Raw genomic sequence first — 14161 nt, 5'->3', positions numbered from 1 at the left:
TGGTTTATTGATTCATGTTTTCCCTAATGTTTCACTAATGGGCTTTTCTGTCTAAAATTCAACTGTAAATGAAATTGCTTATTGTATTGAAAACTTCACATTTTAAGCAACTGTTATGTATTTATATCTTTGATGATCAAAATGATCGAGAATAAAGATTATTGAATTGAATTGTTTCGTTTTTTCCTTATTTAATATTTTGATACTGCACTAATAGGTGCGTTCCCTTTTCTTATGTTGCTTGCCTTGGTATTTTGAGCTGCCCACGGCTCGCAGTCATGTTCAGACTTTCGGCCCATGACAATAAATGTCATGTAGGCGCAGGCTTTGTAGATACCTGCAGTCCTACAGTAAATGTGGGCCAGTGAGGCTCTATGTGTTGTCAGACCAGAGTCTAGTGTGACACAATTTTATATATATTTTGCATATGTCCAGGTGGTGCACCTTTGTGGCAAAATGTTTTTTGTTTTTGTTTTTTACAACTGGCATTATTGATGAATATCAATAGTAAATTCAAACCTATTAATGCCATTTTAGTCTTGTTACAGTGCATTATATAATCTTCGGGTGGTTATTTTGTTCTAAGAAAATTCTCCATACCTTGGAGGTATTATCGTTCATCTTCCTTTTTGTGTTTGGTCAACGAGTTCTCTTTCCCCTTGGGGGATAGAGGATAAAGTCTTTTAACTGACAGGTGGATCTTTAGGGGTCTTTTTTGTCACTTTTCCCTTCAAGGGCTGATTCTCTCTGGCTTGTAGGGTTGTTTTTTATGTATCTGTTCTGTGACATTGATCATGGATTCATATTAAGAGCCAAGCTCTTGTTCTGCTATTCCTACGTACATTTGGTCAGTTGTTGGTTATGACCGGCTGGTTCTCTTTGAGAACTTTTGTAGGATTCGTTCTCAGACCCTCCTCCAGTAGGGTATAGATATGGTATTTAATTCAAAAGTTAAGGAATATATTGGATGTAAAAGTGACTTAACTTCGGTAACGTAATATCTGGTAGAGACCCATTCTAGCCACAGATTCATTAACTCCCTGCCCATCCTCCCCACTCTGCGAATGACCAATCCAGGGTGTAAGTGAAGGGCAGGGTGGGCACTTAACACACTTGTCATTCCTTCATTTGGAAGAGGGCTCATTACCGTGAGTTGCATCCTCGGACTAATCTACTGAGCAGCCTGACAGTGCCTGAAGGGCTCTTCTCGGAGGTCAGCGTGTGGTGGGCTGGGTTTTAATGCTGGGCCAGGTTTTAATCGATTATGCTGATGTTGCAACAAATATAGTCTGCAGAAAGGGTGAATGCTTGCAGCCTCTCACTCCTTTAGCGTTGCAAGTTTAAAACTACCCTGATTTGCAAATGATGTACACTGTTGGCAGCTATCTGATTCTGTTATGGGGTCTCTTTTATTATGGTGTGGGGTCTAATCATGTTCAAGACCGACCCCTGAGCTTAGTTTATTCAGATGCATTAACGGTTGACCTAACCCCTGGACGTTACTGTACATAGATGCTACCGTGAGCTTGTTAAAAAATGCTGTAGGACTGAAATTTTATCACGCTGTTTCACAGAAATCTTTTTCTCCGTCTTTGGTGGACCTTAATTTCACCCCTGCGTTGTTCCCTGTCCCTCTTCTCTCTGAAGTGTTGTTTGATGCCCAGGGCATGCTCGCTCCTCATACATGCACTCTGGGTGGATGATGAACTGTTTACGCTACAGATTATGAACAGCTAAACACTTAACCCCTTCCCTGCTCATGACGGAACCACTCCGTCATGAGCCACGGTTGCGCTGTGCTCATGACGAAGTGGTTCCGTCATGCTGCGGCCGTTGGCGGCCGCTCCGACCACGCGGCGCTAATTCCCCGCCTGTGCGGGCGATTAGCGCAGTGGGCGGAGACATGACGGAACCACTCCGTCATGAGCACAGCTCAACCGTGACTCGTGACGGAGTGGTTCCGTCATGAGCACAGCGGACCCGCAACTGCCCCCAAACCCCCCCCCCCCAGCGCCGCGGCGGAATTCCTGCCGCGGCGAAGGGGTTAAAGCGTGCGCTGCAGGGCAACATCCAGCCTTGTGATTGTTTTTGATGAGCAACAATAGCATAAGCTCTTGGCACCCACATTTGCAATTAAATAAAGAAGGGCAGGCAATCACTGGCCCAGAGTGCCTATTTACTGCTAGCAGATGATTGTGCTGTCCCATTATAAATATTGCGCCCCTGCTGACAAGTGTGGGGCTCAACTTTCCAAATGAAAGCAGTGCAAACACACAGTACCTGCCTATTTAAACCAGTAAAATGTTTCTAATTGGAGCACAGTGGGAGAGCAGAGTCAGCCACATGTTGAGCTATTTCCTTTCAAAGGCCTGTTGTGCTGGAACTAGGACAGTTGCTCGTTTAAGCTTATGATAACATCCCTTTAGCACATATACTTTGTATACTTGACACATGTCCAAGGCCGAGTGGGCTACTACGAAAATATGTTGTTACAGCCGCTATCCTCAAATGTGCCTGCAGTTTTTTATGGCAATCTGGAGGATTGTAGCTTTTGCATAGCTCCTCGATACAAGTGGTGTGACTATGCACATGCTAAAATAATATGCATATGTGTCTCACAAACCCCCACCCGTTGGCCCTGCATATTTTTGCCATAGTGATGTTTAGTTTTCGCATGGACTTCTCCACTGCCCCCAAATCTATTGCCCCCCTCCATGATTTACGTACTATCACCTCTGAGAACTATTTCGGCTGGGCGCACCATCCTTGGTAGGGCTGTCAGGCCTGCTTGCATTTTTTCGAGGAGCCCCCTCCTTCCTATGGTTGCCAGGTCGTTTCCTCCCAGGTGGATCATCACCTCATCCTGTTTGCCACCTTCCCGGTTGCCGCGGGAAGCAGTTGGTCCCATTTCATTCCTGAACACCCTAGCTAGGTTACTTCCATGTCCCACAACCAGATTCCGCCGAACTCGTATCTGGCTGTTGCCCACCGTTGCACTCGCGTTACGTAGGAGTGCCCCATGATCCACACCTTATGCCGTCCAGTGGGACCTAAATGGGGGATGAGGGAGACACCGGACTTAGCACATTATGGGGCGTATGTAACGTTTAAATGCCCTGGATGACCAGCATCCTATGCCCTTTATTTGGTCGGCTCCTAAGCCTAGCTCTGCGGCTGTGGTAGCTGCCCCAATTCGGAATGAATGGGACCCGAAGGCCTTCGTAGGGAGTCCTATCCTTTCCAGTGCCCTCCTCATCACTGCTATGAATTGGAACCGGCTCAAATACGACCCGTCCCCGTGTGTCAGCAGCGGCCCCTGCTTGTGTCTCACGGATAGCATGTATCTTTGAACTAAGCGCACTGGACAGCCGGACTTGTCCCTGATGCAGTTGATCCTGGTCCATCTTCCTCATCCCACCTGGGCTGTCTTTGACCGCTGTAAGAGGATGGTCATGTGACCTTCCCCTATCTCCACGTCGGGCCGACATATGCATAATGTACATGGGTTGTCTACCGCGGGTGCCACCAGCTCACTGACCCTGTAAGCCCCAAAGAAGGCCAATGTGAATGCTGCCCTAAAGAGTGTGGCTTCTAGCTCGGTGGTGCATATCTCCTCCAGTGCCCCTAACATCTGTTTCAGTGTTACATAATGTTTGGGTCAACAGCTGTCCCTCTCTGTGTGCTGCAATCTGCTCCAGCCTCTCAAGGCCATCCTACATTGGAAAGACCTCGTCGAATCTCCATCCGCCCCACCCCCCCTGCCCCCGCCATCTTTGGATGGTAAGTGGCGGCATTAAGATGGGCCTGGGCCCAGGATTATCTTTCCCGCCTCAAAGGCCCAATCTATGAAGCCCAAGACCTCTTCCTGCCCTGTCAATGGCTCCCCGTGACCCCTGTTATGTTAGAAAAAGTTGCCCAGTGCTTACGGTATCGGTGCTCTGTTTTTGGGGCCAATGCGTTGTCCAGCATTTTCTTTATCCCGGGTCCACCCATGCCCACGCCTCCTCCGGCACCGGGGTCATCCCTCAGTCCGCGTCTGGGGGCAAACTCTCAGAATCTGTCCCACTGAAAATAAGAAATGGCATCCTCATTTGAGTTGTCTACCCCAGGGATGTGTGGGGCCCTAAGCGCGATGTTCGCCTCTAGCTGGCTGTCCACTAACTTTCTCAGCAGACTGACTACTGCCGGGCTTTTCGCTGTTCCTGTATTGATTGCCTGTACTACCGCATGGTTGTCCGACCATAAAATGATGTCTGTTGGCCAACCTTTTCCTCTATACGTGGATTGCTAACATGATAGGGAATAACTCCAGCAATGAGATGTTTGCGGTGATCCCCGCCATTTTCCATCTCTCAGGCCACGCCCCGGCTGTTCATGTTCTGCCCAGAATGGCCCCGAAGCCGAGCCCCCCGGCCGAGTCTGTGTAAAGCTCAAGCTGATCTGCCTGCACCCAAGGTTCTCGGCACATGAGGGTCCCGTTGAAATTGGTTAGGAACCTCTCCCATTGCCCCAGGTCCTCCTTGACCCCTTGTGTTAGGCAAACGCTGTGGTGCTTCTTTGTCACTTTCCTAGTCATCCAGGCTAGGCGTCTCGCGAAAGGTCGCCCAGCAGGAATTACCCTCGTGGCGAAGTTCAACTTCCCCAGCATCTGTTGAATTTCACCTAGTGTCGACTTCTTTTGCTGCCTTACATGGCTAAAGTTCTGCCTCAGATCCACCATTTTCTCAGGATGTCCCAGCTACTGAGTCCAATTCTATCTCTAGGAAGGACAGTTTTGAGGTTGGTCCCTCTGTCTTGTCCTGGGCGAGTGGGATACCCAGTTCTTGAGCCAGGCCCATGAAGTTGTGGAGGAGGTTTGCACATTCTCCTGTGCCTGCCCTGCCAATAAATTGGAAATCGTCCAAGTAGTGGTCCCTCCTCCCGCCGGGGCCCGTCTACCCAGCTCCCACTCCAGAAAACCACCGAAAGTCTCGAAATAGGTGCATGATATGGAGCAACCCATCAGTAAGCATTTGTCATAGTAGTACTGGCCGTCCATTCGGAAACCCAGTAGGGGGTAGCTCTCTGGGTGTACTGGCAGGAGGCGGAAGGCAGATTCTATGTCTGTATCTGAAAGAAACACGTTAGTTAGATTCCTCACCTTAGAATATCCCCAGGCGTCAGACTGGATCCGGAAGATTTTTCGTCAGCAATACCCCTTGCGCGTCACTAGGCGTCGTCTGCGGCTCCGCGTCCGTCGTCGGCGTCGTGCGCCGGGATGACGTCGTCGGAGTACTTAGACGCCGCCCTCGCGCGCTGACGTCAGTTCTTCTTTTTTCCGCGCCAGTAAGCGCAGATCCGGGAGAGCTACCCCTTTTAGTCTTTTTTGACTAAATCTTTTTTGATCATTTTTGATCCTTGTCTGTCGACATCTGGTGCCGGTAGGATGCCTGGGTTCAAGGCTTGCGAGGATTGTCATCGACTGATGTCGGTGACCGATCACCACCGCCGGTGCCTCTACTGCTTAGGCCCCGACCACGACGCGGAGTCGTGCAACGACTGTCAGGCCCTGACTTCGAAGGCTAGGCGGGAGCGGTCCCGCAAGCTTCTCGAGCTTCGCCACTCGGCTCCGCGTCGTGCGCGATCCCGGTCCAGGAGGAGGTCCAAGGATCGCTCGCGGAGCCCTAGCCGACGCCATCGATCGTCCGGCTCCAAGTCGTCGGGTAAGTCCAAACGCTCAAAGAAGTCCAAGAGGCGACACCGCTCTTCGGACTCCCCTCGCCGGTCGCGCGACTCGGCCGAGGGTCAGGGTGGTTCCACCCCCGCGGCTCCGGCGGAGCCGCAGGTGCCGCGTCCGCCCCCATACCTTCCGGTCCCTGGGACTGACGCGGCGCCGGCGGAGATCAGTGCCTTCCTCTCGGCCATGAGGAGCCTGGCCCCGCGGACTCGACTGGGCGACCTCGCGTGCCGGCGGCTCCGGCCCCGGCGCCGTCGACGACTCCGGTCTCGACGCCGCAGGTCCCCGCGGGGCCCATGCCTGGGCCCCAGTCGACGCCGGTTGACCTAGTCACTCCTCCACCGGCGCCGACGCCTGAACCACCGACGCCGTCACCGGCGCCGCCGACGCCTTTGACGCCGACACCCCAGTTTAGCCCTCATCCGGACCCGGCGCCGGCGCGGCGTCGACCGACGCCGCATCCGACGCCGCTTGAGTCCTACCATCTCTACAGTCCGGTTCCGATCATTCCTCCTGTTTATCAGGAATCGGAAGAAGGGGGCGACTGGGAGGGGTTCGAGGACCCTCTGGCTGTTCAGTCACAGCTTTCTCAGGACTGGGCAGATGAACTGGGGGAGGCCAGTGGGCTGGACACCTCGCCAGACACTGGATTCACTTCTCCTCCGACCGTGGCTTCGGAGGAGGGTGCAGCATTTTCTGTGGTGCTGCGCAAGGCGGCCGAGGCCCTTGGGCTCGAGTTGCCTGCCGTGGCTGTGAGGACTAACATCCTCACTGAGGTGCTTCAAACCTCAGCAAGCTCCACTGAGCCTCTGCTGCCGTTCAACGAGGCCCTCACTGACGTTCTGCAGGGCACCTGGTCCAAGCCCTCCACAGTTCCTCCTGTGGATAGGAACGTTGCCAGGCGCCACCGCCCTGCTCCGGGCGACCCCAGTTTCCTGTCCCAACACCCCACCCCCGAGAGTCTGGTTATCCAGGCCTCTACCTCCCAATCCTCCTTCCCGACCGCTCCGCCGGACCGGGATTCCAAGAGACTCGAGCAGTTTGGCAAGAAACTGTTCTCGTCCCTTAGTTTGGGCCTGCGGTCCTTAAATACCGCCTGTCTCTTGGACCGTTATTCCCATTCCCTGTGGGATACGGTGGAGGACGTGCTGCCCCTGTGCCCGGAGGAGGTCCGGACGCGTCTTACCCAGGCTTTGGCCGATGGGAGGGATGCAGCACGGCACGCCATACGATGTGGGCTTGACACCACGGACTCGCTGGGTCGGGCGATTTCAACCACGGTGGCGCTCCGCCGCCACGCCTGGATGCGGTCCACGTCATTTTCCGGGGATGTCCAGACCACCCTCATGGACATGCCCTTTGATGGCACTCGCCTGTTTGGTGAGAAGGCGGACAGTGCGCTGAACCGCTTTAAGGACTCCCGGGCTACGGCCAAGTCCTTGGGCCTCTCGGCTCCGCGGGCGCACACCTCCGCTTTTCGCCCCTTTCGTGGCCAAGGAAGGGGCGCCTCCTCACGTCCGCAAAGCCACCAGCCGCAGAACCAACCTGCGCGCGGTCGCGGACGTGGCTTCCGCCGTGGCGGAAATGGAGGCCGACGTGGTCAGCCCACTTCCACCCCGGCAGCATCCGCCTCAAAGCCCTCCTAGTCCGAGCTTTCAGGCCCATACCACGCCAGTGGGCGGCAGAGTTCGCCATCACCTGCTCCACTGGCGGTCCATAACATCGGACAGGTGGGTGCTGCAAATCGTCCGAAGGGGCTACTCCCTCCCCTTCGAGACGACCCCTCCAGCCATGCCACCGCAGCACCACCGTATCTCGGGGGATCATTTGAATCTTCTCCGCGAGGAAGTTTCGGCTCTCTTGGCCAAGGGGGCCGTCGAGCGCGTTCCGAGCCCAGAAGTAGGTCGTGGTTGTTATTCCCACTACTTTCTGGTTCCCAAGAAGGGCAAAGGGGGCCTACGCCCTATCTTGGACCTCCGGAACGTCAATGCCTTCCTCCGAAAGGACAGGTTCAAGATGCTAACGTTGGCTCAGGTTTTAGCTGCCCTAGACCCTGGAGACTGGATGGTAGCGTTGGACTTGCAGGACGCATATTTTCATATCCCCGTCCTGCCGGCCCACCGGCGTTACCTGCGGTTCACGGTGGGCCAAGAGCACTTTCAGTTTACCGTGCTCCCCTTCGGCCTCACCAGTGCCCCTCGGGTGTTCACGAAAGTGTTGGCGGTGGTCGCAGCTCATCTGCGCAGATCAGGGGTTTCAGTCTTCCCCTATCTCGACGACTGGTTGTTGAAGGCGGGCTCGCCCCAGGCAGTCGTCTCCCACCTCCAGACTACGGCGGATCTCCTGCATTTGCTGGGGTTTTCCATCAACGTGCCGAAGTCACACCTGAGTCCCTCTCAGAAGCTCCTCTTCATCGGAGCGGTTCTCGATTCGGCGCAGTTCCAGGTCCATCCACCGGAACAGCGGGTCCGGGATATACAGGCCCTGATTCCTATCTTTCGGCCTCTATCCCGGGTTTCGGTCAGGCTAGTGTTGCGGCTTCTGGGGCTGATGGCCTCCTGCATCCTACTAGTGCATCACGCCAGGCGGCGCATGCGGGCTCTGCAGTGGGACCTGAAGTTTCAGTGGGCCCAGCATCACGGCAACCTGTCCGACCATGTCTTGATCTCGGAGGGCACTGCACAGCAGTTGCAGTGGTGGCTCACGGACCGCGAGTGGGTCAAGGGCAAGAGCCTCTCCCTTCCCCAACCGGAGCATGTCGTAGTGACGGATGCGTCCCTCCTGGGTTGGGGTGGCCATATGGGGGAGGCGGAGATCAGAGGCCTCTGGTCTCCGGCGGAGTCTCGTCTCCACATCAACCTGTTGGAGTTGAGAGCGATCAGGCTTGCACTGAAAGCCTTCCTTCCCTCTGTCAGGGGAAGTGTCGTGCAGGTGTTCACGGACAACACTACCGCCATGTGGTATTGCAACAAACAGGGCGGGGTGGGGTCGTGGACCCTTTGTCAGGAGGCTCTGCGCCTCTGGACGTGGCTGGAACACCAGGGCGTCACCCTAGTGGTTCAACATCTGGCGGGCTCTCTGAACGCCAGAGCAGACGAACTCAGCCGCCGGTGCATGATGGATCACGAATGGCGTCTGAACTCCGAAGTGGCGCAAGGTCTCTTTCAGCAGTGGGGAGAGCCTTGGTTAGATCTATTCGCCACCGAAGAGAACGCGCAATGTCAGCAGTTCTGCGCGTTGGAATTTCCAAGGCGGCGCTCGCTCGGCGACGCTTTTCGTCACGAGTGGAGTTGCGGTCTGTTGTACGCCTTTCCGCCTATACCACTTCTGCCCAGAGTGCTGAAGAAGATCAGGCACGACCGGGCCCAAGTCATCTTGGTGGCTCCGGATTGGGCACGAAGATACTGGTATCCCGAGCTACTCAGTCTGTTGACCGATCCCCCGATACGTCTGCCCCTTCGGGAGGATCTTCTGTCGCAGCAGCAGGGGACGGTCCTCCACCCGAACCAGTCCAGCCTCCACCTCCATGCGTGGAGATTGAGCGGCGGCAGTTGATGCCATTTTACTTGCCTCCTGAAGTCTGTGATATCATTCTGGCAGCCAGGCGTCCCTCCACAAAGTCGGTATACGCCTGCCGGTGGAACAAATTTGTGGCATGGTGCACAGCAAAGGCTGTGGATCCCCTTTCCGCCCCTCTTTCTGAGGTTCTCCTCTTCCTTCTTTCTCTGGCCCGGCAGGGCTCTGCCCTGGGCACCCTGAAAGGTTATCTTGCTGCCATCTCCGCCTTCTTGCGGCTTCCTGATCAGCCTTCTCTTTTCAAGTCCCCTGTGGTTACACGCTTTCTCAAAGGCATTACACACACGTTCCCTCCTGTCCCTTTTGTAATGCCTCAGTGGGACTTGAATCTGGTATTGACATTCCTGATGTGCGCTCCCTTCGAGCCTCTTCACAATTGCCCTCTTCGTCTTCTAACTCTAAAGACTGCTTTTCTGGTAGCCATCACCTCGGCTAGACGGGTGAGTGAGCTCCAGGCTTTATCTTCAAAGCCTCCTTTTCTATCTGTTCATCCGGACAAGGTTGTCCTTCGGCCTCGTCCCTCCTTTCTTCCTAAAGTGGTGACTCCATTTCACCTTGGGCAGTCTGTCACCTTGCCCACCTTCTTTCCGCCTCCGCATCCTTCCAAAGAGGAAGAGAGGCTCCACCGTCTGGACCCAAAACGTGCGCTCTCCTTTTATCTGGATCGCACAAAACAGTTCCGGGTGGACGACCAGCTTTTTGTTGGGTACGTGGGTGCTAAGAAGGGGAAAGCTGTGCACAAACGAACCATCTCTCGGTGGGTCGTTTTGTGTATAAAAATTTGCTATTCCTTGGCTAAAAAGGACCCTCCTGTTGGGCTGCGCGCCCATTCTACTCGGGCCACGGCGGCTACTACTGCCTTGGGACGGGGAGTCCCTTTGCAGGACATCTGTCAGGCGGCGACGTGGGCTTCGCTACACACGTTTGCCAGGCATTATTGCCTTGACAGCCAAGTCCGGAGGGATGGCTTCTTTGGCCGTTCTGTCCTCCAGGACTTTCTGGTGTGATCTTGGTTCGCAGACCCACCACCGGGGATGGTATTGCTTGGGTATCTATTCTAAGGTGAGGAATCTAACTAACGTGTTTCTTTCAGATGAACAAGTTACTTACCTTCGGTAACGATGTATCTGTAAGAAACATTAGTTAGTTAGATTCCTCACCGACCCTCCCATCCTCCCCGTTCTGCGAACTGACATCTAGGGTTAAGGTTGTCCTTTCAGGCCCCTAGATTTTATTTTTGGCACCAGTGTCGGTCTTTGCATGGCTCTGCGTTCCTGGCGCGGAAGGCTATGTACAAGAACTGACGTCAGCGCGCGAGGGCGGCGTCTAAGTACTCCGACGACGTCATCCCGGCGCACGACGCCGACGACGGACGCGGAGCCGCAGACGACGCCTAGCGACGCGCAAGGGGTATTGCTGACGAAAAATCTTCCGGATCCAGTCTGACGCCTGGGGATATTCTAAGGTGAGGAATCTAACTAACTAATGTTTCTTACAGATACATCGTTACCGAAGGTAAGTAACTTGTTCTTCGCCAACAGTGTCCCCCTCCCTTCTTTAGTTTTTTATGTCTACTGCCTGCGTCATCCACTGATGCGTATGCTATCAAGCAACTGCCCTTATCCAGCCAATTGTTGATGGAGTCCCCTTGGGGGTGTGATAGATGGTGTATTAACCTTAATTTGCCTGTCTCCTTTTTTGGCTCCACGCCCAGGGGGGATACTTCAGTGGGGGGAGGGAGAGGAGGGCCTGCCACCCTCCCCAGTTGAACTTCTTTTCCACTTTCTGCCTCGCTGCCTCCAGGTTGTCTCCTATTGACTTCAAGTTCTTACACTCACTGGCGCCCCTGGGTCCCTTATAAGGGATCATGAAACCTGCTGAGTAGGGGCGCAAAACCTCTATGTTAAGTTTCAGGACGACTCTTTGCAACAATAGTAAAAACAATAAAAAAAAACTACAATTACAGCCCATGGAGAGATAGGGGGCATGATAATGGAAAAGAAGGCGCACCAAAGGCAAGCCTTTCTGCGCCCGTCCACGACTGGACCACACCCAGCACCACGAACCCTGGTCCAATAACCACCTAGCTATACTTTGAAAGCAATATAAGATACAGTTAGAGCCTGTGAAGAGTTAGGGGTCATGATAATGGAAAATAAGGTGTGCCAAAGGCAAGCATGTCTGCGCCTGGACCACGCCCAGACCACGGCCAGTACCAGAAACACTGCTCTGATCACCTCCCAGCTATACTCCACAGCACTCCTTGGGTCGCTAGACCCTGGATTCCATTCTCCCTACTGCTTCTACGCCACGTCTTACACTATGGTAGGAGCTTTTATCTGCATCCACTGCTGCTTCTCTGAAAGGCACTCACCCACAGCCCCTACAAACATGCTAGCAACGCCCGCCACACCCCTTCCCAACACACACCACAAAAGCACCAACAACGCCTACATCCCCACCCTACAACACTTTGCAGCAAACCCACACCCACTAGCATTTATGCTTCTCAACACACGATCAATCAGCAAACTCACAACCAAAATATGAGACCTGCTGAGTAGTGCCACATCGGACATCCTCTTCATCACAGTGACTTAGCTCATACCCTTATCGGCTCCTTACATCGCCACAGCAATCCCAGTGGGCTGTGATATTGCTAGACAGCACTGCCTTTACAAGCCAGGAGGAGGCCTTGTTATCAACTACAACAAATCCATCAAATGCACAACATCCACAGAGCACGCCACCCCATTCATGCAACACTTGCACTTCAAGCTGCACATCTCTGAAAACTTCACCATGAATGGAACCCTCACCTATCGACCACCTGGTCCACGTGCAACTTTTTCCAACCTTAAGCCATCTTTACAAAACCAGCACCAACTTCGCCGCTCCAGTCATCATCTACTCCAGAGCATACATTCTCCTGGAAGACCGAAAAAAAAACCTGCACCACAGCACTCCTCGGAAGCTTCAGCACCATCGGACTTACCTAGCTTGTCTCAGAACAAACACACACCGCAGGACACACACTTGTCTCCATTTTCACCACAAGTGACCGCATCAAATATAACTCCACCACACCGCTCACATGAACCGACTACTCCATCATCCACTTCCAAATCAGCACACCTCTAGTCAACATCCCTACCAGGTTTAGCATACCAAGCCACAACTGGGGCAAAATCACAGAAACAGACTGGCTCGGCGCCCTCAGCATGGCTCAACCAAGCCCCACAGACAACCTTGATAAGGACATCGACAACTTCAACACCTGAATCAAGCATAGCAGATCAAACAAGCAGGTCAGTGGTACACAGAAGAACTCAGAAACACCAAAGGACACTGAAAACAGCTAGAAAGGAAATGAAGGGGATTTCACATATATTTGAGCCTCTGGTTAAGCACAATTCCAACCCACTGAAACAATTGCGACCAAGATGGGCACAGGCCATGGATCCCTTAGAGGACCCTGACTAGAAAGTAGTCAAAATGGTTCCTCAAGTACTTGCAGCATCTATGCGACTTCGGTTTATTCAACTAAAATACTTCCACCAAATATATTGCAGTCCAGACAGTCTGTAGAAATGTAAGACATTTCAAATATTAGTTGCCTGAGATGTAAAGTAGAGCTTGGCACTTTTTCTATACTATCTTGACTTAATCAATAATATAATCTTACTGGTTCTGAATGCCTGGACTGTCTCTTTCCAAGATTGCACTGGCTCCATGGGTTCCAGGCCCTCTTGATAGCAACCTGGCAGCCACCTGGTAGTTGTCTGCATGTCCAGTGCTATTGAATTCTCAGGCCCCATTACCTCAGCCATTAAGAACCCAAGCAACAACTTCCTATTACTTTCTTTTGGTTAATCGCAATAAGAATCTGAGTCTGACAGCCTTCATTTTATTTTCCAGAGTTGAAGATGTTCCTCTAAGTGCACGATGGTGGGCAACGCACAGTTTTTAAGCTTCAGCTGACGATGTGTTGTAGACTGTTTCGTCTCTAACTCATCCGCTTGTTTGTCAAAACGAGACATTTTTCTCAGGTTGTTCTAGTCCTCCTTTTATCTTGCTCAGGGATCTTTCTACAGTGGAAACCTCACGATCTTTGTCCTCCATAGTTTTCCAGAAGGTGTTTAGATATTGTGTTAGTAACTCTGTTAGATAAGGGGAGAAAAGTGTTGTCAATATCTTGAAATTTCTCTCTGTCTTACCTATGTGAGATTACACAGCACTCAAAAAGTATTTCTTGTCACTTACCCCGTTTCTCTTTAGATGGAATGAATGATGTTGGGGAATTTTCACTATGCTCCTTAATAAATCCCACAGACCTCACTCACTCTGGTGCGTACATTGCTCCTAAAGAACAAGCTGGGCATAGGTAATTTATCCGTGCACAGAACTTCAGTTCAACTATACCTGACTCAATATCAGCCCTCTAAATTTCTGGATCCCCCCCACATGTTCCTCAGCCACACCAGTGCAGCAGACCAAGATCTGCCCCTGCAGTCTGGTTAACTGCAGGGGTCTGAGTATTTGTTAAAGAGGACTCCACTCCTCACTATTTGGATAAATGATGCTCCCTCATGGAGGAACACTCTTTAGGGAGGACAGGGTTAACCCGCTACCCTGCCCCTGCCCAAAGAATTGTGGCTCCCTTCAGTGCCATCTTGACCTCTCTCATGCAGCACATCAAGGAAGAAGTTCTGCCCATCTTTGATTGCAGGGACTAACCTGCTGCTTGCAGGTCCAGAGTCAGACTCCAGGAGAGCCTTGTTCAGGGGTCCAGACCCTCTCTCAGTTAGAACTGCTGAAACCCGCTAGCAACTGGGGAATTGCCAGAGCCCCACAGCAATGATGCCAGCT

General features: G+C 52.8%; 1 protein-coding gene across 2 annotated transcripts in view; it reads left to right on the top strand.

The window, feature by feature from the left end:
- The window catches only part of ZZEF1 (zinc finger ZZ-type and EF-hand domain containing 1), a 1433434-nt gene that overhangs the window by 1037800 nt on the left and 381473 nt on the right, over positions 1 to 14161 (top strand). The gene's annotated exons all lie outside the window — the stretch shown is intronic.

This window comes from Triturus cristatus, chromosome 3_2, assembly GCF_964204655.1.
Source record: "Triturus cristatus chromosome 3_2, aTriCri1.1, whole genome shotgun sequence".
NCBI lineage: Eukaryota > Metazoa > Chordata > Amphibia > Caudata > Salamandridae > Triturus > Triturus cristatus.
This window is presented reverse-complemented; position numbering and strand designations above follow the sequence as displayed.